Below are 26,389 nucleotides of genomic sequence, written 5' to 3' on the forward strand. Positions count from 1 at the left end.
ATTTATAGTTTCATCCTTATTTCTTGTTGTAGCTTTTAGACATTCTTTATGCTCTGATACTCCTAGATGTCTTTTATTATTGCTTTTATTATTGTTGTTGTTAGACGCCTTATGCGTTTTAGACGCATGGCGGGTCTGGGCACGTGCCGGGCGGGCTTCCGCTGGGTCCCGGGGCGTGACAGCTCTGCCCAACTTCCTACGCGTACGGGGACCGGTCTTCCCCGCCAGGGACCGATCCCCGAAAGCAACACTCTCAGGACTTAGCCGATTTTTCCTTCTTTTCGCTGGCTACGCATACGGGGACCGGTCTCTCCCGCCAAGGACCGGTCCTCGAGAGCAATACTTGTGCGCAGAGATTTTCTGCCGCACACCATGCTTACGGGAACCGGTCCCTCATACCGGGGACCGGTCCCCGAGAGCAAAATCTGCCAAGTGCAGATTTGCGCTATTTACTCTCGTGGACTCCAACTCCAATGCACTTTTTAGGTTCTAGGCATCTTTGGCTTTTTCGAAGCCTACCCCCTCGACAATTAGTTGATTCCAAACGAAGTCTAACCCTCGTCCTAAAAAGGAGTTTCATCCTCGAAACTAATCCAATTCCCAACTCAAACTTAAACTCATACCTTATTCCTCAAACAAGTGAGGATGATGCTTCCTCATCAGATCCTCGAGTTCCAAGGTGGCGTCGCGATCATCATGATTGCTCCACCTAACCTTTACATAGGAAATCTCGCGATTTCTTAATTTTCGCACTTCTCGAGCAATAACCATCACCGGGAATTCTTCGTAACTCAAGTCCTCTTGAAGTTTCGGCGGCTCATATAGCATCGCGTGCTCGGGGTCATGAACGTACTTGCGAAGATTGGAGACATGGAACACGTTGTGAACGTCTCCGAGCTTCGGCGACAAAGCTAGCCGATAAGCTACCGCACCAATTCGTTCCAATATTTCATACGGTCCAATATACCGAGAACTTAACTTTCCCCGCACTCCAAATCGCTTCACCCCTTGCATCGGCGAAACTTTCAAGAACACGCGGTCACCCACCGCAAATTCCAAATCTCGACGGCGTTTATCCGCATAGCTTTTCTGTCTCGATTGTGCCGTGAGCAATCTCTTGCGAGCAAGGCGAACTTTCTCCTCCGCCTCCCGCAAGACATCGGGGCCTACCACCGCACGCTCACCTACATCACCCCAGTGTACAGGAGATCGACACTTCTGCCCATAAAGAACTTCGAACGGTGCCATCTCAACACTAGCTTAGTAACTGTTGTTGTAGGCGAATTCGGCCATAGGTAGGTGATCACACCAACAACTCCCTTTGTAGTCAATGACACACGCTCGCAACATATCCTCCAGAATCTGAATGGTTCTCTCTGATTGGCCATCTGTCTTAGGATGAATTGCAGTACTGAAATTGAGCCGTGTGCCAAGTGCCTCCTGCAGGCTCTTCCAAAAGTGTGAAGTGAATCGGGGGTCTCGATCTGACACAATTGATTTCGGAACCCCATGCAACCTCACTACTTCATCAAGGTACACTTGTGCTAACTTATCACCCGACCAGGTAGTGTGAATCGGTAGAAAATGCGCTGACTTAGTCATGCGATCCACAACCACCCAAATCGCGTCGTGGCCGCCCGTCGAGCAAGGCAAGCCGACCACGAAATCCATCGCTATGTCCTCCCACTTCCAAACAGGAGCGGGCAGGCTCTGAAGTTTTCCTCCCGCAAATCGGCGCTCCGCCTTAACTTGTTGGCATACGAGGCACTGCGCCACGAAGCGTCCAATATCCACTTTCATTCCCGGCCACCAGTACTGCATCTTTAAATACGGGTACATTTTGGTGCCGCCCGGGTGGATACTATAGGGAGTCCGATGCGCTTCTTGCAAAATCAATTTTCGAACTTCCTCATTCGCCGGTACGCACCAACGGCTACGAAACCGAAGTGCACCGTCGGCGTCTACACTGAAATCGCCGCCACGTCCACCCTCGATGTCGCGCCGCACCTTTTGGAGATTAGGGTCCGCGGGTTGCAGATTTCTAACCTCTCCAACAAGGTCGGTTGCACACCGAGAGCCGACAATATAGCCGGAACCCTCGGAGCCACTATCTCGAGATCCAATCACTTCATCTCCTTGCATAGAGGACTCTGAGTCATGACTTTCTGCGCGAGGTTTTCCACCGACTTTCTGCTAAGGGCATCGGCGACTACATTCGCCTTTCCCGGGTGATAAAGAATTGTGACATCATAATCCTTCAGTAGCTCTAACCACCGCCGTTGCCGCATGTTCAGTTCCTTCTGTGTGAACAGATATTTCAGGCTCTTGTGGTCGGTATATATCTCGCAACGCGCACCATACAAATAATGCCTCCACAACTTAAGAGCAAATACCACTGCGGCTAACTCTAAGTCGTGGATAGGGTAGTTCTTCTCGTAGCTTTTCAACTGATGGGACGCATAAGCGATCACCTTCCTGCCTTACATCAGAACACACCCCAATCCCGAATAGGACGCGTCGCCATACACCACAAAGTCTTCACCCTGCACCGGTAAAGTGAGCACCGGAGTCGAAATTAATCTTTCCTTCAACTCTTTAAAACTCCGGTCGCACTCGTCGCTCCAGACGAACTTGGTGCCCTTCTGTGTCAGACGGGTAAGTGGAATCACGATCTTCGAAAATCCCTCCACAAACCGTCTATAATAGCCCGCCAAGCCCACGAAGCTTCGAACCTCTGTGACATTCGTTGGGCGCTGCCAATCCTTGATTGCCTCAACTTTCCTCGGGTCTACAGAGACTCCACCCTCGGAAATCACATGCCCAAGAAATGCGACTTCTCGGAGCCAAAAGTCACACTTCTTTAGCTTAGCATATAGCTTCTCCTCCCGAAGGACTTGAAGCACTAGTCTCAAATGCTCGGCATGCTCCTTGTCATTGCGAGAATAGACCAATATGTCGACTATGAAGACCACGACAAATCGGTCCAAAAACTCCTTGAAGACACGGTTCATCAAATCCATGAACACTGCCGGGGCATTCGTAAGCCCAAAAGGTGTGACCGTGAATTCATAGTGTCCATACAGCGTGCGAAACGCGATCTTCTGAACATCTTCCGGCTTGATCTTCAATTGGTGATAACCGGATTGCAAGTCTATCTTCGAGTACACACACGATCCCTGCAGCTGATCAAACAAGTCGTCGATCCGGGGTAGTGGGTACTTATTCTTAATCGTGACTCTGTTCAATTCACGATAATCCACACAGAGTCGGAACGATCCGTCCTTCTTCCGCACAAACAACACCGGGCTCCCCACGGTGATACGCTCGGCCCGATAAATTGCTTGTCGAGGAGATCTTGCAATTGATTCCTCAACTCCTTTAGTTCCGCCGACGCCATTCTATACGGGGCCTTCGAGATCAGCGCGGTACCGGGAATCAAGTCTACGACGAATTCGATCTTCCGATCCGGCGGTATCCCCGGTAACTCCACGGGAAATACATCCGGGAACTCCCGTACTACCGACAACTCCTCCAAGGTCGGAGCCACTCGGTCCACCTCCACAACGGTCGCCAAGTAGGCTGTGCAACCACTGTTAACCAGCTTCCTCGCTCTCGTCGCCGACACCATCGCGACGAAGCACGAGCTTCGACAAGCCCAATACGTGAACTCCTCTTGTTAGGGCTCACGAAAGGTAAGCACCCTGCTCTTGCAGTCAATCGTCACGTAGTACTTCGAAAGCCAATCCATGCCCAATATGACATCGTACTCTTTCAGCTTCTTGAGCACCAACATACGAATCGGCATTATCCAATCGCCTATTTGTACTGGGCATACTAAACACTCCTTGTGGATCAGAAAGTGCCGCCCAGGGCCAAACACACGCTAAGTGCTCTTACTAAATTGAAACTCGATACCATGCATTTGTGCAAATGGCCTACTTATGAATGAATGCGTGGCACTTGTATCAAACATAGCTGGGGAGCGAACTCCGTTAATTAAAACCATACCTGCCACCACATGGCACTCCTCGGGTTTGGCAGGTTCCTCCACTTGAGCTTGAGCGGCGAGAACACCCGCCCGCTCGGTGCCGATCGCGTCACCTCCGATTGACGCGGCGCCATCGCGCGTCCCGCCGACGCAGTCGTCGGTGGAGCTCCTCCATAGTGAGCTGGAATCACCGGCGCCGATGCAATAGACGGAACAGGCGAGGCTCCACCTCTCGGGCAATCACGTATGAAGTGCCCCTGTTTCCCGCACTTGAAGCACTTGCCTTGGCGCTGATCACAACGCGACGGTTGGTGGTCTTCGCCGCAAATGACACACCGCCGCGCTCCACGACCCTTATACTGAGTCCGTGGATACTTCGAGGGCTTCTTGGAACTCGTTTGTCCCCCCGAACAGCCGCCTTGACGTTTCTTGCTTTTATCCTTGGACTCTGCCAAAAGCTCACGCTCCTCGCGCACATGGGCATCTCCGTGCTCTGCCCACAGCGCCCGATTGAATACCTCCGCAAAGGTCATGAGCTTGAATATCTGTACGGCCTTGTAAATCCCCGGCCGAAGTCCCCTCAAGAACCAATCGGCCCTGTCCCTATCATCTTTCACCACATCCGGGACGCAATCTATGATGTGGGAAAACTCTTGCTCATAGTCCGCTACCGAGCGATCTCCCTACTTCAGTGTGAGGAACTTCTTTTGCAACTTTCGCTTCACCGTATCCGAAAAATAATTNATCCGGGACACAGTCAATGATGTGGGCAAACTCTTGCTCATAGTCCGCCATAGTGTGGTCCCCCTGTCTTAACTTCCGGAACTTCTCTTGCAGCTTCCGCTTCTGAGTATCGGGAAAGTAATTGGCGAACATCGCCCTCTTGAACTTTTCCCACAGCATCGGTGGAAGGTCCGAAGGCCTATCTCGCTTCATTCTCTTCCACCACACTTTCACCGTCTTCTCCAAACAGTGTGTGGCGAGATACACCTTATCCCTCTCTGAGGTGGATAGGTCCTCGAAGAGCGTCTCCATCGAGTCGACCCACGACTCGACCATCACCGGCTCCACCTTCTCCCCCTCGAAGATGGGCAGATGGAACTTGTTAAACTTGATTAGAGCCACCAATGCGCGCTCCTTCTCCGCTTCCTCAGCCGCCGCATTGGGTGTCGCCGATCCCGACGCCGTAGGAGGAATGACCATCGGCGGGGGATGTGCCGCCACCGGAATCGCCGCTATACCCTCACCCTCAGCCGCTTTGGGTTCACGCGCCGAGGGTGCAGGTGGAACATGACCGTCTATCGCCATTGCAGTCGTCGCTGCTAGTTGCCGCTCCATCAACTCTCGGAGCAGCCCGAATTGACCCGCAAGTGCGGTCACTTGCGCCCGCAACTCCTGCATCTCACTTGGCCCGGCTTGTGCAGGCACTACAGGAGGTTCTGGGGCTCGTGCAGGTTCAACTTGCTCTGGCACCTCGGAAGGCGGTGTCGGAGCCGATCTGCGCGTGTAGCATCTCTTCGAGGCCATTCGCTCCTGAAACGCAAGTACTTGGTTAATCATCTTAACCGATTTACTTCGTCGCAACTACGACTCAAAATGATTCAACAACGAAATCGGGCGGAAGCACACAAGCGTACTCGCTCTAGACTCTTGGCATCATGTCGTCAGCCGCCGACACAACCACCTTAAGCCAAGAACTCATACCACTTGAATTCATCTCTAGCAACTACTAGAGACATATCACCAACTTCGACCCAATCGAATCACTTCCGCCACTGCTATAGGTTCACGTTCCACTCACGCACCTATAACTTTAAGGTTCACCGTCCTAGGGTCTCCTAGGTCGATCCTAGACTTTTTCTCTTTACTTGCTCTTATTGCTCTAATACCATTTACTCTGTCACGCCCCGAGACCGCTACCAATTTGGCACGACTCGGGTGCGTCAAACACACGCCGAACGGACAGCATCTCCTCTGTCCGCCCGAGGCTAAACAATCAGATCATGTACAAAAATTTGCCCAGGTAATAGAAATTCATACATACACGATCACAAGGGCACAAACAATGCCAACAACTAAGAGCAAGAATCCACAAGCATACACAAGTGAAATAAATAGAGTTTTACTAACTATTACATCATTTGCATTCAATTACACATTCATCTTTTCAAAATGGATACATGGTTCACTAATGGCCATCAAATACATACATCAATAGCTCTCCAAATCCTCACCTACAAAAGTCTCTCATATACATAGGTGTGCTAATGCAAAATAGGAAAGCTACTATGTACTACTGCACGGGCGCTATGCCCTTGCCGCGTGTAAGGTACTGGACTTCTAAAATTATGAAGTTATGGTGTACGTTGCTTTGGAAAGCTGTTTGAATGGTTCCGGTGAAGTTTAGTGAAATTCGGAAGCGTTCGGGCGTTTCGGTGCGCATAGGCGTGAAAACGGAACCTGAAAGACTATATTGGACCGTGGGCTAAATCCGGCATTAGCGTGGGTAAAAATATGATGAAAACATGCTCGAAAACATGTTTGGAGAGTCTCGGTTCGATTTGAAAAGAATCGGAGGTCAAACGAGCGAAAACGGACGAAAACAGGCGAAAATTGTGAAAATTTGGCTAAGTCCTTGAGACTGAGTTCTGGACCTTCGAGGACCGATCTCTCAGCCAAGGACCGGTCTCTCAGGGACCGGTCCCTCATCGCAAGGACCGGTCCCCGAACGCGAAAATGCCCATTTTGGGCTGTTGCAAGAGAGGCATTATTCAGGGGCTTATATGCAATTATTGCATGGGTTAAGTGTATAGAGAGGGTTAGAACACCTCTCTCTCTCTTTCCCTCACCGTTTCAACCCCAACACCAACCCTCTCTCTCTCTCTAAACGAACAAGACGGAGAGGAAGAAGAAGTGGAAGGAGAAGGAGAGAAAGAAGAAGAAGAAGTCGAAGAAGATCAAGAAAGGGATCCTCGTCATCTCCTTCCTACTTCCTCTTCCTTGTGTTTGGAGAAGCTTGGAGAGGTAAGCTTTGTTACCCTCTCATGGTAGATCTCTAGAGATAGGTCTAAATGCTCTAGAAGTGAATTTAGTAGGCTCCTTTGATGCTAGATACATGTTTATTGCATGAATCGGAGATCGATTTGGGGTATTTTGCAATAGTAGCATCTAGGGCATCAAAAGTGAAATTTTTGTAAATATAGGGGTTTGATCTCATTTAGACCTCTGTAAACCTAATTGCTAGGTAAACGAACACGTTGGCGAAGTCGGTTCGGCAATCCGTCTAGCCGTTACAAAGATATAGAAGAAACTGACGATTTAGCTTCGTTTCCGCCTGGAGGGCCGAGGCGACGTCGTAAAATCGTGGAAATGGATTTGGAGCACCGTGGCACATAACCGAAGACCTATAATTTTCGGGGCTGCGAAGCGGAGCACTGTTGTGGCGCAGTTGCAATATCGGACCGTGCCGGATACGGGTGCCGCGGGAGGCCGATTGCAAGTGTCGACAAGCAATCGGAACGTGAGTTAAGGTGGGTTGTGTTTACAGAAGCGACTAGGTCGCCTTTATGTCTAAGAAAGTTAAGAATTCATGTTGATGCATATAAATGTAAATGAGGCATGTAAATGGTGCATGTAGCTAATGCTAATTAGTGCACGTTGGTAATATGATGCAAATGCTAAGTAAATGCATATAAAAGATATAGAGATCATAGAATGCTTAATTGGACAATTAGCATGTGAACTAGATCGAGTGGCATCTAACCTAGTGTTAAGGAACATAGGTTGTGAATGAATCTAGAGTCATATGAACTAGATCGAGTGGCATCTAACCTAGTGTTAGTAAACATAGGTTGAACAGGAATGATATCGAACCTAGTGTTAACAAATATAGGTCGTACATAGTGATCATAAACCTAGTGTCAGTGAACATAGGTTGAACTAGTAAACCTAGAGTGGCGTTGAACCTAGGTTGTTGAGTATAGTGGTAGCAACCACTAGGATGCTTTAGGTCGACAGCATAGGGTTGGTTATGGACCCTCGACCTGTGGAAGTGGATTCCGGGGATCTGTGATGACCTTGGTATCAAGGCTAGGGCGTGTGCGACGACTTCGCTGCCGAGGTTGATACCAAGGATGGATTGGGGGTCAATGTGCAGAGATCACCGCCCGGGGCTTGAATCATTGTCGTGGCGTGTGCGACGACTTCGCCGCCGGATGGTTAAGCCAGTTTCTGGATTATGCCGCCAGATCGACTTGAGCCATTGTTGGGTGAGGTGCGATTCGTTCGCCGCCAGATGGCCAAGTCAAGGGACTTGAACCAGTGTTCGGCGTGTGCGACGACTTCACCGCCAGCTGGTTAAGTCTTAGAGGGCAGCCAGTGCGCGGACTATCCGCAAATGATTGACTCGAGGCCGAGTCGGGTGGTTAACTTAACTAGGTTAATGGAAACCTTATAAGCTAGTGATAAAGGTAAGAACTAAGGTAATAGAGACCTTAGAAGCTTGAGTTGAACTTGAGTTGCGAACCTAAGGTAGTAGAAACCTTAGAATTAAATGACATGAGCTAAGATTAGCAGAGTTGAATGTAGAATCAATAGATCTACTGAATGGTTGCGTAATTGTATAGAACTGCATAATATTCATATTGCATATTGTGAGGCATGTTATCTGTTAGTTGCATAATAGCATTATGATGTATATCTATAGATGTTTTAGCTCCATAGATAGCGCCCTACCCAGAGACCAGAGCTAGCAGTGCCCCGTCGACATAGTTAGGGGTATAGAAAAGGAAAAGAACACAATGTATCAATTTGTAAATAAGTTTGTAATAACTAGATTGTATTTGGAAGAAATCAAATGAGAATTACGATGTAAAACCAATGAATGTGAATGTATGTAATAACACAGGATGTGTTATGTTGTTGATACCTTCCTTATGCAATCTGTTTGTTGATTACTGTTCCTGGTTGGAACCTTTGTATTGTATTGATTGCGATGCCTTGAACGTACAGGGGAGACTCTGTCCGCAGTACAAGGAAAACCCTGTCCGTTCGGCGCTGTCGGCACCGCGACCTCGGCCAAATAGGCGGGTGGTCGCGGGTCGTGACACCGCGGTCCTCGCCCGGCGCGCTCGTACTAGGCCCTGCAACAAAGTGGTGTGAGAACTATTGTCCATAGTTCCTGTTATGGATTTTATATTGGCATATTTCGTGAAGTAAGTCAGAGTCTTGAAAGTTTGAAGAAGAAGAGATGAAGATCGAAGACTCGAAGACTCAAAACATGAATGCACAATGCTCGGTAAGTTTAAATACTATTGATGATGATTTATAAATATTTAAAAGTGTTTGGAAGATTTAGGATGGTTTTAAGATATGAATTTTGACAAGACTGAGCCTTTCAAGGTTCGGGGACCGGTCCCTGAACTGAGGGACCGGACCCCGTAGGTCCTCTCTGCGTAAAGAAACGATGCAACCGATCCCTGAGATGAGAGACCGGTCCCCGTAGCAAGGTTTTTTAGCTATGCAACGAGAGACCGGTCCCTAAGATGAGAGACCGGTTCCCGTGGCATGTGTTTTCTGCTACGCAACGAGGGACCGGTCCCTGGCTTGGAGGACCGGTCCTCGGGGGACCGGACCCTTCGGAAGGACCGGACCCTGAGACCGATTTTTGTTTTTAAAAATCAAGTTTTCAAATCCTAGTCTATCTCTGAGTCTTCTAAACCTATAAATAAGATGTAGAGGTGTTTTTAAAGGATGGCTAAGCATAGAATATCATTTTAAAAACCCTAGAAACTTGTTGGGTGCTCTCTTTCTCTCTCCAACAATAAGTTTCTATTGGATCAATTCTTGAAACCCTAATTTCTTGTTCTTCATGGAGAATTGATCTCGCTATTGCTTAGAAATATCTTCTACGGCTCTTTCATGATTATCTAAGCAATAAATTATCATCGATCGTATTGTTCTTGCTCCAGACGAAGTGTGCTCGTGGATTCGAGTGGGCGTCGTGGATTCGGCATGATCAAGGCTTCGTGGATTCTGTGAGGAAGTGAATTCTCGAAACCCGAGGATTTGTACTTCATCCAGGATCGACTAACTGTCGAGAGAATACCCCCTTTGTGGGAGTTAAGAATGTCCAAAACACAAAAAGTGTTTTGGAGTCAAGTCCGCGAGAGCAAATAGGCAAAATCTGGACTCAGCAGATTTTTGCTCTCGGGGACCGGTCCCTGGAGGGAAGGACCGGTCCCCGTAGCTGAGGGTCGCAGGGGAGGTCGATGCGACCGGTCCCTGGCTGAGGGGACCAGTCCCCGTGCACGACACCCGCGAGAAGAAGCCAAAATTTGGCTAAGTCCTGAAAGTTCCCCGTTCGGGAACCGGTCTCTCAAGAAAGACCGGTCTCCCAGGGACCGGTCCCTCGGGCGAGGACCAGTTCCCGTATGCGAAAAGTCCCCAGACTGTAGGGAGAGCTCTCGGGGACCGGTCTCCCCGACCAGGGACCGGTCCCTCTGGGCGAAAACTGCCCAGTGAAGGCTGTGCAATGGATGGAAAGTTGAGGGGTTTAAATGCAAAATGGCCTTTATTAGAGTGGGCTGAGCCCTCTCTCTCCCTCACACTCATCTCATTTCCTCTCTATCTCTCTCTCTCTCTTGCTCCCTCTCTCTCTCTAGAAAGAAAAGGAGAAGAACAAGAACAAGAAGGAGAGGAAGGAAAAGAAAAAGAAGATAAGGAAGGAGAAGAAGAAGGAGATCAAGAGGAAGGCTTTGGGCCACTTCATCTCCATCTCCTCTTCGCTTTGGTGTAGCTCAAGAGGCAAGCTCTTGAACCCTAGCTTCAAAATTTGGGGTTTTTGGGTTTTTATGCCTTGGAATAGGTCAAATGGACCCTAAGCATGCTTCTAAGTAGATCAATCCCATAAATTTAGGGATTTATTAGATGGTTTGCTATAGGTACAAACCTAGGGCTCCAAAATGGGGTTTTTGTGAAAATATGAGATTGATCTCATTTGAAGCCTTGGAAACCCTATTGTTAGGTCACAAGACGTGGGGGCGAAATCGGTTTTGGCATTCGGCGAGTCGGCGTGGAGTTTTCGGCAAAATAGGGTCGGGTTAGCATTGATTTGGGCAAGGAAGGCTAAAGCCTTTTCGTAAAGTTCGCCGAGAAGGATTTCCGAAGCCTCTACATCGATTAAAGGTGGGGGGTGCCATCCCGAAGCTTTCGAGCTCCTTTCTATGTCTTAGATTGCATTTGATCTCATATTTTCATGTTGCATTATAGGATTGCATAGTAGCTCCCTTCCTTATGCTTTCTAAATGATAACCTAGTGTACTTTGAACGCTTGGTAACTTAGATAGGTAAGGATTGGGTCGGAACGTAGATCCTATGATGCGAAAGAAAAGAGATGCACCTGATGGGGGTGTTGATGACATAGAAAGTAGTGTTATTGTCAAAGAACAAACGAGTGGCATCCAAATGTTAAATGATGATGAGTGGCATTAATGTAGTGAAAATGACACTAAAGGTTTGAGAACCTAGGGATAGGTGATCCCTTAGAAAATGCCTTGTGAACAAGAACTTAGTAAACCTAAGTGTCCTCACGTGGAGAGGTTGTCGATGAGTCGATTGAGACATTGACCCTAGTTGTAGGGCATCCTCACTGGAGAGGATTTGGTTGGGTTGTGGACCCTAGTTTATAGTGCTCCCTCACTTGGAGAGGATTCGATTGGGTTATTGACTCTAGTTGTAGAGCATCCTCACATGGAGAGGACTTGATTGGATTGTTGACCCTAGAGGTAGGGCATCCTCACTTAGAGAGGATAGATCTAGCTCACAGTCTGCGTTTGGGGTGGTATAGCCATCCAAGCCCCACATGGAGGGGATTGTCGTCGAGTACTCCGGAGTGTCGCGCGACTAGGACCACTTGGAGGTCCGGACCACATGGAGGTCCGCAGACGGTCCCGGGCTTGGGTGCACTTGGAGCTCCCTCCCCACTTTGGGATTGAAGGTGAGTTATAGGCGAGCCCTAGGGCCTCGCCACAGATTCGGTAAATGTAAAGAGTAAGGGTTTAATAATGTCATTGAACATTGCTATTCGAATATGGATCGAATTTGTTAGTATGGTAGCAAACCTTGTTTATATGATGCATGCATTCATATTCCTGATTATGGGCATAGTAGCATAGTTTTCCTACTATCGAATTTACAGTTTTCAGATATATATCTATCTATCTATCTGTTGTTACTTGTGCCCACTTGGACCTATTGGGGAGATCGGCAGAGTCGGCGGCAGAGCCCACTGGGAACTATGAAAGATAATTCTCACCCCACTCTATTTCCAGTGGTGGGTTCAGGGCTGCTGAGGGAGGACCGCGGCAAGGGCATCACGCCCGATCAGTGAGACCGTGGTAGTATAGTAGCTTTCCTTTTTGCATTAATACACCTATGTATTGAGAGAGAATCATTGTAGGTGAGGACTTGGAGAGCTATGCATATTGGATGAACAATGTAATCATTTAAAGAAAATGATGTAAATGAAATGATGGAACTATTGTAATAGTTAGTAAAGTACTCTCTTCATTTCACATGCTCTGTCTTGTGGATTACTTGCTCTTTGTATTGTTGGCACTGTTTGTGCCCTTGTGAATGTGTATGTTTAGAATTTAATTTCCTGGGTAAATTCTTGTACACATTCCTGCTGTTGAGCCTTGGGCGGACAGGGAAGGTGCTGTCCGTTCGGCAATCCGCCGCCGCGGCCGAACCGTGCCAAATGGGTAGTGGTTTCGGGGTGGGGCGTGATAGATTCGAAGTGTGGACGTTTCGCGGATTTGGGACGTGGCGTTCGTGGATTCGGACGTGTGGCGTGGACAATCCATTGGTGTGCGCGAGATCCGGAGAAGATAAAAGAGAGGTTTGAGTCCGTGGATTCGGTAAATCACCTTGTAATCTTTTATTCTTAGTGGATTGTTATCGCGTGTTGGTCCCGTGGGTTTTTTACTCCAAGTTGGAGTTTTCCTACGTAAACCTTGGTGTGATTTTTATTTTTCGCATTTATTTTTATTGCATTGAGATTTGTGGTTTTTGGCTATTACACCTATTCACCCCCCTCTAGGTATTAAATACAATCTAGATAGATCCTTGGGCTCCTCAAAATAGGTGTCGACTTTGTTAACGGTCCATTATTATGTTATGAATTTTATGTTGGCATATTTCGTGAAGTAAGTCGGAGTCTTGAAAGTTTGAAGAAGAAGAGATGAAGATCGAAGACTCGAAGACTCAAAACATGAATGCACAATGCTCGGTAAGTTTAAATACTATTGATGATGATTTATAAACGTTTAAAAGTGTTTGGAAGACTTGGGATGGTTTTAAAATATGAATTTGGACAAGACTGAGCCTTTCAAGGTTCGGGGACCGGTCCCTGAACTGAGGGACCAGACCCTGTAGGTCCTCTCTGCGTAAAGAAATGATGCAACCAGTCCCTAAGATGAGAGACCGGTTCCCGTAGCAAGGTTTTTTAGCTACGCAACGAGAGACCGGTCCCTGAGATGAGAGACCGGTTCCCGTGGCATGTGCATGTGTTTTCTGCTACGCAACGAGGGACGGGTCCCTGGCTTGGAGGATCGGTCCTCGAGGGACCGGACCCTTCGGAAGGACCGGACCCTGAGACCAATTTTTGTTTTTAAAAATCAGGTTTTCAAATCCTAGTCTATCTCTAAGTCTTCTAAACCTATAAATAAGATTTAGAGGTGTTTCTAAAGGATGGCTAAGCATAGAATATTTTTTTAAAAACCCTAGAAACTTGTTGGGTGCTCTCTTTCTTTCTCCAACAACAAGTTTCTATTGGATCAATTCTTGAAACCCTAATTTCTTGTTCTTCATGGAGAATTGATCCGGCTATTACTTAGAAATATCTTCTACGGTTCATTCATGATTATCTAAGCAATAAATCATCATCGATCGTATTGTTCTTGCTCCGGACGGAGTGTGCTCATAGATTCGAGTGGGCGTCATGGATTCGGCGTGATCAAGGCTTCGTGGATTCGAAGTGTGGACGTTTCGTGGATTCGGGAGGTGGCGTTCGTGGATTCGGATGTCACGACCCGCCAATTTGGCCGGGTTGCGGCGCCGCCGACAGACCGCCGAACGGACAGAGTTTCCCCTGTACGTCCTAGGCGTCGCAATTAATACAATACGAGAGGTTCCAAATACGAACAGTATTCATTCACAGATTGCATAAGGAAGTATCGAAAACATAAACTGCTAAGTTATTACAGTATTCAACTTAGATGCATTTTACAACATAATTTTTCTTTTACCCCTAACCTCCAAATGCAACCATAATTATTACAGATTCTTTTACAACTTAAACAAAAGTTTGTTCTTGTCTTTAAACCTCCCAAGCTAGACCACCAACTCGGGTACTGCTATCTCAGTCTCTGGGTAGGACGTTATCTGCAGAACTACGTCCTCGCCTTGCGCCGCCGCGCCGCACACGTGTGTACCCGTACCCCCAAAACAGCAACACGGGGGTGAGACTATTGTCCATAGTCCTCAGTGGGTTTAGCCACCCAAGAGAACAAGCTCAGCCAACAGGTCTAACGAGGCACTGCAACATGTTAGATCAACAATATATAACAGATATATATATTCAATTGAAATACATATCATGCCTCACAAAATGCAATATGCAATACCTGGAATCATGCAAGTAGGTTACTTTAACGCTACTTATGTTCTTAATCATTCTTTACTCTTTGCCATTTAATGCTTACTTTTACCTCTTAGCTATTCCTTTCTTTAGCTATTCATTATTCTTTAGCCATTCTTTGTTCTTTAGCTATTCTTTACTCTTAACATTCTTGAACCATGCTATATCTTAGCCTTTGGCATTCTACTCTAAGGTCACTTTACCTTAGTCAACAAAGCCACCCGACTCGGTCTTGAGTCAATCAATCGCGGATAGTCCGCGCACTGTCTAGCTCGAGGTGAAGGAACTCTCACATGCACCTCAGCTGGCAACAGCTCACCGTACTCCTGTCCTAGCCGTCTGGCGGCGAACGAATCGCACCTCACCCAACAACGGCCTAGGTTCAATGACTTAGTCACCCGGCGGCGAAATCGTCGCACACACGCCACGACAGTGGTTCAGTCAACAGGCGGTAGGATCCACAAACTGGCTAACCATCCGGCGGCGAAATCGTCGCACACACGCCACGACAATGGTTCTCTAGCCCCTGGGCGGCGAAATCGTCGCACACACCCGACACCACTTTGGGTGTAGCAGCAAGCAGCGGGATTCCGGAATCCATATCACATCAACCAAGGGTTGGTCTTAACCCTATGGAACTGACCTCTCTAGGTCTAAGCATTTATCTCCTAGGTCCAATCGACTCTAGGTTCATTGTCCTTTACACAACCTAAGTTATTACTTTAGGTTTATTGCTTTCACATTCTTAACCTAGGTTTATTACACTAGGATCATCATTCTTTTCCAACCTAGGTTTACTTGACTCTAGGTTAAGCAGCTTTCATTTCACAACCTATGTCCTTTACATTAGGTTCAACATCCCTCTTATTTAACCTATGTTCTTTACATTAGGTTCAACATCTCATTTATTTAACCTATGTCCTCGACACTAGGTTTAATGCCACTCGATCTATAGGTTTATTCATGTCCACCTATATATGTTCCTTACTTAGCATTCTTAACATGCACTTGCATTTACTATTCTTATATCATGCTTATCACTTATACTTTAGCATAGCATCATTCACTTTAATCATTCTAGGGTTATCAACCTAGTTTCATGCACATTTATCTCACAATGTCAACATGCATTCTATATCTCATTTTAACTTATATCATCAATATGCATTTCATTCTATGCATTATGCTTACATGCATTCACATAATTATCTAGCTTTATTCAACATGCTCATAATGCATTCTATTTAGCAATTACATCACACTATCATCATGCATTATTTAGCTACATGCATCATTTACATTTATATGCATCAACTTTAGCATCTACATCATATTATGCATTTCTACTTAGCATCAACTATGCCGATCATCAACATGCATCAACATGAAAGTCTAATAATTAGACATAAAGGCGACCTAGTCGCTTCGGTAAACCAACCCACCTTAACACGCGCTCCGATTGCTTGTAGTCACTTGCAATCGGCCTCCCGCGGCAACCGTTGCCCGGTTTGGCCCGAACTCTTGCGCGACTTAGCAAACGACCTCCGAACCGCGATCCGTCTTTTCCGGAGTTTATTCCTTGACTCCAAGGTGCTCCAGTTCCGATCTCATGATTTTTAGACCTTTATTCCGCGTGCTGCGGCTATCTGTACCAAAACCGACCGTTTCGTCAATAACTTCGCGTACGCTCGTCGGATTGCCGAACCGAGCGCACCAACGCGTTCGTTAGGCCCCCAATTAGGTTTCTATAAGGCCAATTTGCCTTAAAAACACCCGGAGGCAAAAGCCCCAATTTCGGTGCCCTAACAATGCCATAATCAAATTTCTTGGGATTGATCTCATAGCTAAGCATAATTAAGCTTAGAACCACCCAAGAAGCTCTCTAAACTTGTTTCCATCTCATTAGAATCATTCCTAGGGCATTTAAAACAAACCCTAGGATTCCACCATTAGAGCCTCATGAAGAACAACATGGATTTCATGTGTTCTAGGTCTCTACAAGGTTCTAAACACATTAGAAGCTTCAAATCTCTAAGTTTTAGGGTTTAAAAACCAAACCCTAACCCAATCCTACCATGAGAGGTGATAGGAACTTACCTCTCAAGCTCCTCCAAGCATGAGGAAGATGAAGGTGGAGGCAATCATCTTCTTCTCCATCCTTTTCTTCTTATTCCTTGCTTCTCTTCTCCTTTCTTCTTTTCTCTTTCTTCTTCTTCTCTTCTCTTTGCTATGCACGGTTGAGAGAGGGAGAGAAAGACACGAGAGGGAGAGAGAGAGAGAGCTGGGGTTATAACATATTGTAACAATTGCCAAAAGACCCCTCAAACATTCCTATTTGCAACAGGTCAATTCTATGCTGTTTGGGCTCCTTGTACCGGTACACGGTTTCCTGTACCGGTACAAGGCCTGGCAGACAGCTCAACCCGAGAGCTGGCTCTCTCGGTTGCGCAGTGCTTGTACCGGTACAAGACCCCTTGTACCGGTACAAGACCCCTTGTACCGGTACAAGGCCTGGCAGCTCCAAGCCACTGTACTACGCTGGTTGTACCGGTACAACCATTGGTCTTGTACCGGTACAAGACACCCAGAAAGTCATTTTTGACTTCGATTCCGCTCTATTTCGCGTCGTTCAATGCCAAAACCCTTCCAACTCATTTAGAGCTTATTTTTAACCCTTCCAACAGTGTTGGAACGTTAATGGATCGCGTCCAACCGATCCCTTCGAGTACTTTAGTCAATTAGGCTAAAGTCCACAATATTTCACCGAGATCTCGGGGGTTACATCGGACGTGGGGCGTGGACAACCCGTTGGTGTGCGCGAGATCCGGAGAAGATAAAAGAGAGGTTTGAGTCCGTGGATTCAGTAAATTACCTTGTAATCTTTTATTCTTAGTGGATTGTTATCGCGTGTTGGTCCCGTGGTCTTTTTACTCCAAGTTGGAGTTTTCCAACGTAAATCTCGATGTGATTTTTATTTTTTGCATTTATTTTTATCGCATTGAGATTTGTGGTTTTTGGCTATTACACCTATTCACCCCCCTCTAGGTGTTAGATACAATCTAGATAGATCCTTGGGCTCCTCAAAACTTACAATTGGTATCAGAGAGGGATCTAGATAAATTGATATCTAATAGCCGAAGGCGGTAACATTAATCGACAACCTCTCTTCGATGGCACGAATTATGCCTATTGGAAAGATCGCATGAGAGCTTTTCTGTCACGCCCTGCGACCGCCCGCCTATTTGGCCGGGTCGCGACGCCGCAAACAAACCGCCGAATAGACAGAGTTTCCCCTGTACGTCCTGTAAGATATGGATCCCGAGGATCTAAAAGGCAAGTAACACCTAGAGGGGGGTGAATAGGTGTAAAAACGGCAAACACAAAAATCTCGATGCAAATAAAATAAAATAGCGAAAAATAAAATAGCACACCGAGACTTTAACGTGGGAAAACTCCAATCCGGAGTGAAAAATCCACGGGACCGATCACGCGAAGAAAATCCACTAAGAAAACTTGAGTACAAGTGATTTTAACAAAAATACACGACTCAATTTACCGAATTTCCGTTGATGGTGATCTTCGTCGGTCCTCGATCGATAGGAATCCTCCAATCGACCTCGCCGCAACTCCTTGCAGCGTCAACGTCTCAACTCCTCGAAGCGTCCACCGAATCCTCGGCTTCACGCGAGATCCACGCACCGAACCTCCTTCCGGAGCTTATAGAATCGAAGATTTGTGGTGATTAAGCCTTAGAATCCCATAAGCGATGAGGGTCTACCTTCTAATCAAACATCTACTTGATTCTTGAATAAGATCTCGAGTAAAAAGCGAAGAACCAAGTCGATTGTTGATTATATAAAACTTGTTATTAGAATAGAATCATAAGAACGGAAAAAACAAGTTTCTAGGGTTTTAAAATCAGTAGAAATTCAAAGCCTTAACCTTTAAGATGACCCCCATAGCTTATTTATATGTTTAGAAGACTTAGAAGTAGACTAGGATTGCAAAAAGTCTTTTTTAAAAAACTTGTGTCGTCCTCAGGGACCGGTGCTCTCGAGAAGACTGGTCTGTGAAAGACCGGTCTCTTGAGTGAGACCGGTCTCTTGAGTAAGAGACCGATCCCTCGCTGCGTGACAAAAAACACAACGTTCGGGAACCGGTCTCTCATGCCAGAGACCGGTCCCTCGCTGCGCGACATAAAAACCCATGTTCGGGAACCGGTCTCTCATCTCAGGGGACCGGTTGCCTCAACATTCCACGCAGTGAGGACCTTAGAGGACCGGTCTCTCAACTCTGGGACCGGTCCCAGAACACAGAAAAGTTCAGTTAAAGTGTTTTAAAGCAATCTAAGTCTTCTGAACTTATTACAATTAAATACCTTCACCACAAATGATCTATTCTTCATACCTGAGGTGCCGAGCTTTCCGAATGAGTCTTTGTTCTTCAATTTGAATCTTTTCTTCAAACCTCCGTGATCAACTCTTCAAGACTCCATTCAACTTTACGAAATCCGCCAACCTATAAAATCCTTAACAATCTCCCCCTTTGGCGATTTCGTGACAAAATATACTACAATGCTCGTACACAACTCAGAAACAATAAAAAGAAGATCATCGCAATCACCAAACGACAATCTCCTGCATGATCGATCCAATAAAAGAAAATTATATTTTTCACAACCTTAATACAAACTCTATGACTTAGATATGGAGTCTTGAAGTCTTCAGTATTCCTGCAAAAACATTCTTAAAACACAATCAAGATTCAAGCATACTTATCATAAAAGATCAAACATAAACGTCAAAGCAACAGTCATAGTTCAAGACACATCAGCAGTCATAGTTCATCTAAGTCATAGTCAAGCACCTAAGCAAACATCTCAAGCAAACATCTAATCTAAATTTACACAACTAAGCAAAATGCATCATTATCATCAAAAAAACATCATCATCATCATGAGCATCATCATCAGCATCTCCCCTTTTTTGTCAGAAAGCGCCAAAATGACAAAAGGAGGAACCCCGCACACTCAGTCGGAGTCGTCACCCTGCGGAGGAAGATCTGAGCTGCAACATCCCAATTTATCAAATATTGCCTTCATCAAACGCTTAATCTTGCTCACATCCTTCCTTATTCGAGCCTGATCCGCAGAAAGCTTCTGAAGCTCTTCAGATAACCTTTGTTGCTCACGATATACAGATGACACTAAGACATCCTCCTCAGAAATATCCATAGAAGGACGTGAAGAAGTAGGAGCAGCAGGAGGTGGAGCAGCAGGAGGTGAAGCAGCTCGCTGAGACGGAGTTCTAAGCTGCACAGAAGACTTTACAAATGTCCTTTCATTGATTCGTCCCAAGCTATGCTCATAGGATGCACAAAGCATATCCACTTCATAGAGTCGCAGAATCCGCATGATAATCAACGGAAATGGCAACCTTTCATTCTGCCCTGAAGTCTTGATGTCCTTTGCCATTCTCCGCCATATCAAAAACGGAATGTTCATGTTGATATTCTTGGCATTTACAATATCCAGCCTACCCAATAAATACATGTAAAGGATGTGATCCCATCTCAAAATCTTCGTGTTGGAAAGAGGCAAAATGTTATAGCAAACCACGAAGTTCAAAAACCGGTATTCCATCTTAAAATCCTTGGACAGTACCATAATTCCGTTTGATTCAGTACCAGGCATGCAAATAGAATTCACGATACAGTTCCAATCCCGAAGCGAGTCAAACCTGGCCTCCAGATACCATGAAGTATTATCGTAAGCATGAAGCGAAGTGTGAATAACTAGGCATGGGAAGAGTTCACCTTTGCGCACCCAAACCTTACGTGTTTTGGGTTGCGTCGGTTCGCTTGCTTTTGATGATCGTGACTTGTCGACGATTTGAATTGATTTCTTCTTCATATTCTCCTTCTTTGGTTTCCATGCTTGTTTTGCCTTTGATTTCGGAGCATTTGGTGCCCATGTTTGTTTCTTCTTATGATCAACCTTCTTTGGAGTCCAAGTTGACTTCCCTTTTGATTTAGGATCATTCTTCATGGGTGATGTTCTTTGATTCAAGGGTGTTGTTGAGCTCTTTCCCTTTTGTTTGCAAAATTTCTTTATGTGTCCTAAAACACTACAAAGATGACAAGCTTTGTTAGCAAAATTGTTTTTAGGAGGGACGAACTTACCATAAAGCTTAGGAACTCCTTTTGACGAATGTTCGTCATCTTTCTTCGTTGCTTGATCAATATACGTCCGTTCGTACCCAAGTCCAAGTTTATTTGTTTGACCAAGTCCAAGCATCTTATCAAGTTTGCTCGAGCCAGACGAAAATTGGTTCAAATCCGGCTTCAATTGAATGATCGTCTTGATGAATTACATATTTGCTTCTCTAGCTTCCGAGTATTGCTTGGTGAGAAAATCGATGTTTTCAACATGAGTCTCTTTTTCCTTTTCAAGTAACGAACACTTCTCAAATAAAGAATTGTAGCCTTTAGTTAAACCATCTCTTTCTTGTTCTAGATCCTTTGATAATGAGGCCTATCTCGAATTTTCTTGCTCCAACTCATGTAGACTCTGCCGCAGCCTCTTGTTATGTTTTGCCACCTTCTTTGATTCGACTACCAATTGTTGATATGCTGCGACCATGTCATCTTCGTCCGATTCTTCATCCGATGAGTTCTCCGAAGAAGATTTTTCATGTATAGACGACATTGAGAGAGAATCTGTAGATGCTAAACACATAAAGGTTGAATCCTGTGCAATCAGTGCCGTGGCATTAACATCCTCATCACTTGAAGTTGAATCGTCAGAAGAGGAGTCATCCCAAGTAATAGCTTGCATCGCTTTCTTTTTCAAAGACTTTTTATTTGGACAGTCCGATGCAATATGGCCAAATCACCTACACTTATAGCATTGAATTTGACCTTCACTGCTTTTCTTCTCTTTTGTAGAGTCCTTTTGAAGGTTTTCCGATTTTCTGAATTTTGATGAAGAAGAAGACGAACTCCCTTTAGATTTGCTTGACTTGGAGGAAGTAGACTTGGGAGGAAACTTCTTTCTAAAGTTCCGATGGAACTTCTTCGTTAGAAGCGCTAGTTGCTTTTCAAACTCCTCCAAGGTTTGCTCCGACTCCGAGTCCGATGAAGTTGAAGTGACATCTCCTTTTGTTGATTTTAGAGCCATCCCTGAAGCTTTAGAAGAAGACTTGGAAGAAGACAAATTAGAAGAAAAAGTCATCTCATAAGTTTGAAGTGCACCTGTTAAGTCTTGTGTGTTGGCAAATTTCGTGAAGTGAGTCGGAGTCTTGAAGAATCGGTGAGTGTCGTTGAAGATTGAAGAATTCAAGATTTCGAAGAATTTAGAAAGTAAATCACAATGTGAATCACGACGTAAAGGTAATGTGTTAATTCATGTTATGGTGATTCATACTTAGTTATAGGTGTTAGAATCATTATTATTAATGTTTAGCTGATTAGAAAGTGCTTCGGAACTTTGTGGAACCCGAAACAGTGCAAAATGTGAAAATTGCACTGTGTACCGGTACAGCCATTGCCCCGTACCGGTACAGCCATCAACGTTGACTTCACAAATTTTCGTTCCGTCATTGTGTAACCGGTGACAGCTTTTCGCGTACCGGTACACAGTGTAAAATCGTGAAAACTTTCTANAGCCATCAACGTTGACTTCACAAATTTTCGTTCCGTCATTGTGTAACCGGTGACAGCTTTTCGCGTACCGGTACACAGTGTAAAATCGTGAAAACTTTCTAATCCGACTCCAATTGATTCTAAAGTCTATAAATAAGTTATTGGGCTTCTCTAACACATCAAGCATCACGAAAATACATGTTTGAGAAACCCTAGAGGCTCGGATTTCATTTAAAACCTATTTTCTACATATTAGCCTCTTTTAGGTCAAATCGAGATATTGAAATTTCATATCTATATGTCGATTTGATCTCCGCTTCGCTTGGAGTTTCCTTCCCTGGTTTTCATCGATACTCTAAGCGAAGGATCACCATAATCGTGATGCTTTTCATGAACGGCGTCGTGGATTCAACATGAACGAAGGCGGTTCGTGGATTCGGATCGTGGGCTCGTGGATTCGAGTGGCGTCGTGGATTCGGCGTGATAGAAGCTTCGTGGATTCGAAGTGGAGGCGTTCGTGGATTCGAACGTGAGGGCGTGGACAACCCGGAGGATTGCGCGAGATCCATAGGAGGTTAAGAGAGGTTGAGTCCGTGGAGTCGGTAATCACCTTGTAATCTTTTCTCTTAGTGGATTATTTTTTCGCGTGTTGGTCCTGTGGGTTTTTCTCCAAATTGGAGTTTTCCCACGTAAATCTCGGTGTGATTTTTATTTTCCGCATTTATTTTTATCGCATCGAGATTTGTGGTTTTTGGCTATTTCACCTATTCACCCCCCTCTAGGTGATAAATATAATCTAGACAGATCCTTGGGCTCCTCAAAACTTTCAATTGGTATCAGAGCGGGATCTAGATAAATTGTTATCTAATGGCCGAAGGTGGAAACATTAATCGACCACCGCTCTTCGATGGCACAAACTATGCCTATTGGAAAGTTCGCATGAGAGCTTTTCTAATTGCAATCGATGAGCGCGTTTGGCAATCAATCGAATTTGGATGGAAACATCCTATTGAAAAGGTCGAGAATGTTGAAATGCCAAAACCACGGACCAAGTAGTCGAAAGATGAAAACGAGGCATCTTCGTTTAACGGCAAGGGCATAAACGCTTTATTTAATGCATTGTCGCAAACGGAGTTCACTCGAGTTTCGGCGTGTGAAACCGCCAAGGAAATTTGGGACACTCTACAAATTACACATGAAGGTACTAGTTTAGTAAAAATTCAAAAACTCCAAATGTTGACTAGTCAATTTGATTCTATTCGTATGGAGGAGCATGAATCTTTCACCGATTACTATACTAGACTTCAAGATATTATTAACACATGTGCTAATTTGGGAGAGAAAATTCCGGATGCTAAAGTTGTTCGTAAAATTCTTCGAACTCTTCCGGAACGTTTTCGGGCTAGAATAGCCGCGATCGAAACGGTCAAACATCCGGACGAGATGAAAGTCGAGGAATTAGTAGGTGCATTACAAACTTATGAAATGACTTTTCCTACTAATCAATCTTTTGTCAAGTCTTCTTCTAAAAGCACAGGGGTCGCGTTGAAATCTACAAAGAAAGAAGAAGACGATTCGGAATCTGATGAAGATGTTTCTCTTGCCGACTTTGAACATCAACTTGCGCTTCTCACGAAAAAGTTTCGCCGGAATTTCCGAAAGAGCAAATCGAATAAACCTTCATCTTCGAAGCAACAAACATTTTCTAAGTCTTCATCTTCTAACGAGAAGAAGCGTGCAAAGGCGTCAAAAGAAAAGGATGTATTTGAAGGCGAGATCCAATGCTTCAAGTGCAAAGGCTACGGCCACATCGCGACGGATTGCCCTTCAAAGAAAGTTTATAAATCGAAGGCTATGCAAGCAAAGACTTGGGATGATTCTTCTAGTGAATCATCGTCAAGTGACGAAGAAAAGTGTAATATACCGAAAATTCGGAAAATAAATATCGAACTTTAGTCAAATTGACCAAGGTGCGAGGATGGTACACTTCGGAGAGTCCGAAGGTGTTAACAAATGAATCCAAAATGGAGTTAAGAAGTTTTCGAAGCTAAGAATCAAATTTCTGCAAATGCAAAGCATTTGCATCCTCGGGGCCGCGATACCTCGTGAAAGCCGGACACACTCAAACCAACGCTGAAAAAATGAGACAGTCCGAAAATCGGCTTAAGTCCTGGAAGATATGCTCTCGGAACGTAAAACCGTCTCATGCTGAACGTCCCCAGAGACGGTCCATTAAGGAAGACGATTGCTCTGCGCGCAGGCCAGCTCCTGGCTGGCTGGAGAACGTTCGACCGGATCCTGCTCAGGAGACCGTTTGCCTGCGCGATCAGACCAGTTCGCGCAGGCGATTAAAGTGAAAGTTGAGGGTTTAGCTGCAACTTTCAACCAATGCTAATATGAGGGCAAAATGAATATATTTCTCATTTCATCTACCCTCACACTCCTCTCATCGCCTCTCTCTCTCTATGAAGACAAAGAGAAGAATAAGAAAGGAAGAAAGAAAGGAAAAGAAGAAGAAGGAAGTAAGAAAGGAAGGAAGTTGAAGAAGAAGAAAAAATGAAAACCTCCTTACTCCTTCATCTCTAAGCTGAAAAAGGAAAGCTTAGGTAAGGTTTCGATACCCTAATATAATAACCCTAGAAATGTTTGAATGACCTAGAAATGGTTTAATGAAATGTCTAGTAGTTTTGAAGTTTCTTTTTTTGCTTCTTTTAAATCAAAACCTAGTTTTGCTATAATATGACTTGGACCACCTCTAATTGAAATCCAAACTAAGGGATTTGCGAAAGGCTAAGAATGGTTCTTACACCGTACTTATTTAGAGTATGAAGATACTTATGCTTCTCTTTGAGACAAAGTCTAGGTTTGATTACAATGTGTGTGACTAGCACAAATTGGGCTTTTTCTGCATTCGGGTTTTTAAGTGCAATTACACTCTAGAAACCTAATTGGTATTTCGACGCTTGGTGGCTTTGATTAACTAAGAAAAGTCAAAGTAAATTATGCAAAATGCGCTAATAAGTGGTTCGTTTGCCAGCAGGTAAAGAAACAGCATCTAAATCCAAGAAAATCATCGGGAGCACCTTGAAAGCCTACTAGGTGTGGTCTTTTTCAAACCATGAAATTCTCTCTATGGATAATGTTCATTCTTTGAGCATAATGTTCTATATATTTGTGCATGCATTTAGGGTAAAGTAATGATGAATGATATGCATGATTGTGAGCAATCAATTGCAATAATGAGGCAAGTGTTGAGAACCTAATAATTCAAAACCTAGATGTATGCATAAGAAATGTGATACCAACGTGAGCCCAAAAGAACAAGAGTGCACAATGACTAGATCGAGTGTCATTGAAAATGTAAAGTAAAAAACACTAGAGATAGTGTAGTAATAACCAATGATTAAAAAATGTCTGAAAAGGATAAGCTATAAAGTTAACATGCAAGTGAGGTAAAGAACGAAAAATGCTAAGTAGCCAAATAATTAAAGAATGTAAAGAATTATAATCTAAAGTTAGGCAAAATAAAGGACAATGTAAAAGAATAGTAATTCATGAGTTTTGCAACATTTAAAGTGATTATAATGACACTAAAAGCTAGTGTAAAGTCAAGATTGAAATTAAGATCTTTATTAAGATATATCATGCTTGCTAGATCTCTGTCTCAGACGCGTCGGCCTCCACCTCGCCGATCGCTAGCCGAAGTTATGGCATACCGAGGTTATAGACACCGAAAGAAGGTCCTACTGGTAGTTCTGCAATGATGGACTTAAGTGAAGCAGTTATCGAGCGAAACGGACGGTTAGCCTGCATGAATTAAAGAGCAAAAGAATAAAGAACAAGAGCAAAGAACAAAGTGTAAAGTGAAATACTAAAGACATGCTATACTGCATTATATTAATTGTCATCATTTTCTTGTATATTGTTTAGGCATATTAGTCATCATGATTTTATAGATTGGTATATATCCTATTCATCCTTTCTATTAGCTGATAGTCCTAGGGAAAGTGGTGATCTGAGGTCCGAACCCACTGTGAACTTTTGATTGTAGTTCTCTACCA

This window comes from Ananas comosus, linkage group 12 (assembly GCF_001540865.1).
Source record: "Ananas comosus cultivar F153 linkage group 12, ASM154086v1, whole genome shotgun sequence".
Lineage (NCBI taxonomy): Eukaryota > Viridiplantae > Streptophyta > Magnoliopsida > Poales > Bromeliaceae > Ananas > Ananas comosus.